Source organism: Haemorhous mexicanus, chromosome 5 (genome assembly GCF_027477595.1).
Source record: "Haemorhous mexicanus isolate bHaeMex1 chromosome 5, bHaeMex1.pri, whole genome shotgun sequence".
Taxonomy (NCBI): domain Eukaryota; kingdom Metazoa; phylum Chordata; class Aves; order Passeriformes; family Fringillidae; genus Haemorhous; species Haemorhous mexicanus.
Window position 1 is genome coordinate 55,655,712 of NC_082345.1, and position 4,996 is coordinate 55,660,707.

Genomic DNA, 4,996 nt, shown 5'->3' on the forward strand with positions numbered 1-4,996 from the left:
AGAATAAGCAAATTAGAAGATATGTTTATTTTTAGTTTTTTTTTCAAGACTGAGCTTATTCAGAAGTATCCTAGGTATTTCTAAATAAGTAGTTTAAGTGTTGAAGAGTTTCTGTCCTTCATGGAGTTTTTCTAAAGTTATTTTACCCCACTCTCACTGATCCCCATGGGAATACTACCACAGTGTTAGTCAACATTTAAACTAAGTTGTTTAGAGCTAGGCCAGACTGTTGTTTTTTACTCTGTACTGGTCTGTGACATCTTTCCTTATGTATTCAATTTCCTTATGTAATTAACTTCTTGGCTATCTTCAGTATTTCAACCATTAGTGAGTCCCCTGGGCTAGTGAGCCCCCCCAGCACTAACTGCTGTTAGGATGCACACTTATTCTTAAATATTTTAATTAATATTAGTTAAAATCACTAGTTAATTTCCAAACTTCTCTTTGTTTTCCGGAATTGTTGCAATTCTCTGAAGTCCATTTGTACAATCTCCTCTGGAAACTCTGCTTCTTCCAGCTCAAGTAAAAATCTTTTGCTGGCTGGGTTCCATTTGAACTGCAGATAAAAAACTTGATTCCTGTACTTTCACTAAAGGAATGTGGTCTATGTTTTTTCTTCTTTTGACAGAGGACAAGAAAGTCACTTTACCACAAGGATCTTGACTTCAGTAGACCCTAAATCACTTTGATATGAAATTCCCTTTAATTTTGGCATCTTATAGTACTAGCATTTTTCAGACCAAAGCACAAACAGTTAGTAACTGTAATTCATTCTGCTGCAGCTAAAATTTCTATTGTTACCTATGCATAAAATTTCATCTTTCATATTTTACAATGAGTGGATTGATGAATTCTTGCTCCTCAGACAATTAACCATGAGTTTGATACATATCAAACTGCTTGATACATATCAACATGAGTTTGATACATATCAAATGGCCAGCCAAATTGGCCTGCTTTGGAAAATCACATATCAGTCTCAATTGCTTAAAACTAGAGTTTTGAGTACTTCCTTCTCTTTGCTCAGGCTTGCTAATGCCTTCTTTTTTCATCCACGTTGATGTACAGAATTTATTTTTTATTGTACAAACATCCTGTTTGTATTCCAGGCACTATTACTGAGATACATATATACTCATCTACAATTTATAGACACAAATCAATGAAGAATCTGAAATTATTGAAGCATAGTTTCAACACATATATTTAGAGGTATTGAATACATCACCTGATCTTTAAAAATACTATTTTAAAATAAGTTTCTGCTTACATTTCCTTACTTCCTTTCTGCTACTTAAATTTGGTTTGTGGGCCCTGAAGGTGCTATTCTACAATTTCAGAATCACCCTGGGTTTAGACATTTCTATGGGAGAGTTCAAGGTCTTTTCCATTGTTTCCTCCCTCCTACTAGCTCAGCCCTGAGCTATATGAGATTTTATTTAGAAGAAACTGAAATAAACAGATTTATTCATTTAGAATCATAAAATTCCTATTTTGCCCAATTTATATAAGGACAGCTGAATTTTAAAAAAGTTAAAGTTCCAAAGCGCTCTTTACGTCCAGATACTAACCAGTATGATTAGCAATTTTTCCAGCTGAGACTCTTTCCCTCCCTATTAAATAATTGAACATTCAATGGGACTGAGAAAGAGAAGGAGAAACTGCAAACCTGATTGTACAGCTTGTTGTTTGGTGTTCTCCTTTGGGATACAGAAAAGTCAGGTTACAAGTTTCTGCTTCAAAATCTGGTTTAATTATTTATACAAAGAGAAATAGGTTCAATTGTGTACCGAGAGAAGTTCACACTAGGATATCCAATATCTTGATGATTAGGGTACTCCCATGGGATACTGGAAACCTCTCTTTCCATTCCTATGCCAGTGAATACTTAATTATTTATACACAATAAAATTGCTTCAAGACAAACTCACAAAAGATGATCCACTACTGCAAAGATTAGAATACTTATTTGCAATTAAGACAGACCTGATTTCAACTCTCATCAAATCAGAACTCCAAATCAGCAAGCACAAATGTTTGGAAACAGATTCTTCTCTCTTAATGCTTTGAACTCTGAACAGCAGAGTAAAACAAAGAGTTTTTGTGAAGCAGAGGATTTTTGAGACAGCTGAACTGGAACTGGATATTTTTTCCTGAAGAGGATACTTTATTGTGAATATATAATACCAAGTGTTCTTGATACCTGTCTTAGAGTGTTCCCATATCTTGGCATTCTCATTTTGTGAACTCTGTTAGCTTTGTCTGAATCTTACCTGTAGACACCTTGTTTTCTATACTACGCATAAGAAGTCTGACCTTTAAATTTAGGACCCAAGGTTATAGCAGATTGCAGTGTGCCTAAAGGTTAGAAATGCTAAAATCCAAAACAAATCAATTTCATTTCCATGTACAGAGAAAACATTCCTTTGTATCCAAATTTCTGGTACATGTATATCACAGAAGAAACAAGCTACTTCAAAATGTGTAGCAGCACAGACGAATTCCAGTCAGCCTCCAAAAGAATATATTTAAATCTATTTTTTGTGTAATGATTTGGAAACCTGTAGCAACTAAAATTTCTTTTAAAATTGTGTAAAAATAGAAATAACCTATAGAAAAGCTATGCTTGTTCTGACCTGTAATAGCTCACTTAATCTTTATAGCCTTTATAATGTGGATTTATTTCTATATTATTTGCATATTTATATATTTATCTACATGTATTCATTAGCATATAAGGTAAATTAAAGCACCAATAACCTTGGTAAACACTAGAGCACTAAACAAAATAAAAAATTTGTTCTTGACTAATGGTGAAATACATTTATTTTCTTTAGGGAATATTAACTTCTGAGTGTCAAAGTAATAGTATTCATGAGTCAATGAAAGTCAGGTAATTGTATAGTCCATAAATAGGCTTATTCCCCTTGAATACTTATGTTACTTAAATATAAATAAGGTCTATAAATTTTTTTAATATCTAAATGAAGCTATTCAATAAGCACTCAGAGCAAAACAGAAAAAATGACTACAATTTCAGAGAGAGGACCTTGGATTTTGTTTTGCCTGGCTGCTACAGAAAAAAATGGAATTGCACCACAAACTATTATTCAAAATTATCACTATCAATATCATTGTAAATAATAAAAGGAATAACAAATATAAAATGTGCATCATAATATTTTCATTTCTAGTAGGTGTATCTGAAACTCCTAAGTGAAAGAGAAACTGCTTAGAAGAAACTGCCAATTTTAATACCTCTCCTGAGCAATGAAATTATTTACTCAACAATAAAATTTGAAATTTATCACCATGAAACAAAATGTGTAATCTACACTGTGAAAGGAAATAATAGTAGGAGTACTAATAGTAATAGTACTAATAATGTTCCACCCATAAAATATATTTTCCTCTTACAACCACCAAAAAAAAAAAAGTAACTCTTGCTTATAGGGAAAAAAGTGCTTTAATTTAACATATTTTTCCCTTTTACATGCCTACTGTATTATGTCATAAAAAGCATACAGCTCATTTTCTTTCCAATTGGTCTGTCACACCATTTTCAAACTGCATGTATATCTCAGGCTTTGATCAGCATAAAGGTAAAAAATTAGGCTGGAGTACACAAACAATTAAAGGGGGATGGGATCCCAATGCTCACTATTATCACATCAATTTTCAAGGAAGGCTGTGTCAGAACATATTTAAAGCTTTTACTGTGTGACCTCCTCCCCACGCAGGAGTTATTGATTTTATTGTCACTTTCCAGGCAAACAGTAATTGAAATACCTAAAATACCTGTTTATCCATCTCACCAACATGTGTTCAGAACAGCCAGCAAAGGGTTGTCTGAACACATTCAGTGTGAAACTGCCTAGAGAAAATTGGTGAAGATGAGGGTAAATATTGGCATATTATGGCGTTTTGTTAGGGGATTCAGGCAGCCAAATCCATTGCTTTCTGCATTCTTAGATGTGTGAAAAAAATCCCCTGAAAATGTGTCAATATTTCTTTTAAACTTTTGAACAGAGCTTGAATAGAGTTAGATAATGGTCAGTAGTTCATACTACCCTTTTAAAAGCCCTTAATTTTATACAAAACTTGAAAGGAGGTTTATATCAAGTAATTGTTAACTATCTAAAACCAGAATGTACTCAGTATTAGTCAAATAAATCACTTTTTAACAACCTTTAGAGTTTCACAAATAGACCTACTAGAGCAAGGCCTTTGTGGTGTGTTTTAAACAGCTCAAGACTGATGTCAGTTATTACTGTATGGGGAAGTAGGTGTTCAATAAGCAATGTCTGCCTTTAAAAAGAGAGAGATACTATACTAGATCAAAAATTTCAAATACCAAATACCATAGTTTCAAATTAAAAATTGCCACAAACATTGATCTTCCTTAGTTCCTTCTTCCTGCTTGATCCTACATCATTCTTCAATGATAAAATTATTTTTAATATGTTTCTAGCTACTTGGTCACCTGTTGCCATCAAAGTCGTGAAAGTCTCTGAGATATGACATCTGACTGTGCCTGACAGATTTCCTCCAGAGCTCCTCAGTAAAGCTATGGCTATGGCTTACTTTGGTTGGGAAGTACCATTAAATAGCTGTTGAAAGAGAAGTAGAGCCAGGTGTCTTTCTGGGCAAAAGCAGGTAATAAAATCCTTCTGCTCAGTCGGGTTGGTTGTGCTGAGCATTGTCTGTGCAATCCTATCAGGGGGCATAGATAAGTAAAGAATAAGACCTAATGACAAACTTGGAAACATAAATAGAACTTATCAATCAAAAAAAAAAAATCAAAAATAATGATTTTTCTTGTGACAGAATATTCTGGGCTGAATATTTTGGAATTGGACAGGTAGTTTATATGAAATTACATTTATATGAAGCACAGTTTGATAAATGAGCATCACTTGGAAATAAGAGGATCCTTCTCTGTTTGTGGCTAATGATGTAAAGCATGGAAGAAAACCAGTCTCACTATCCCAGCTTA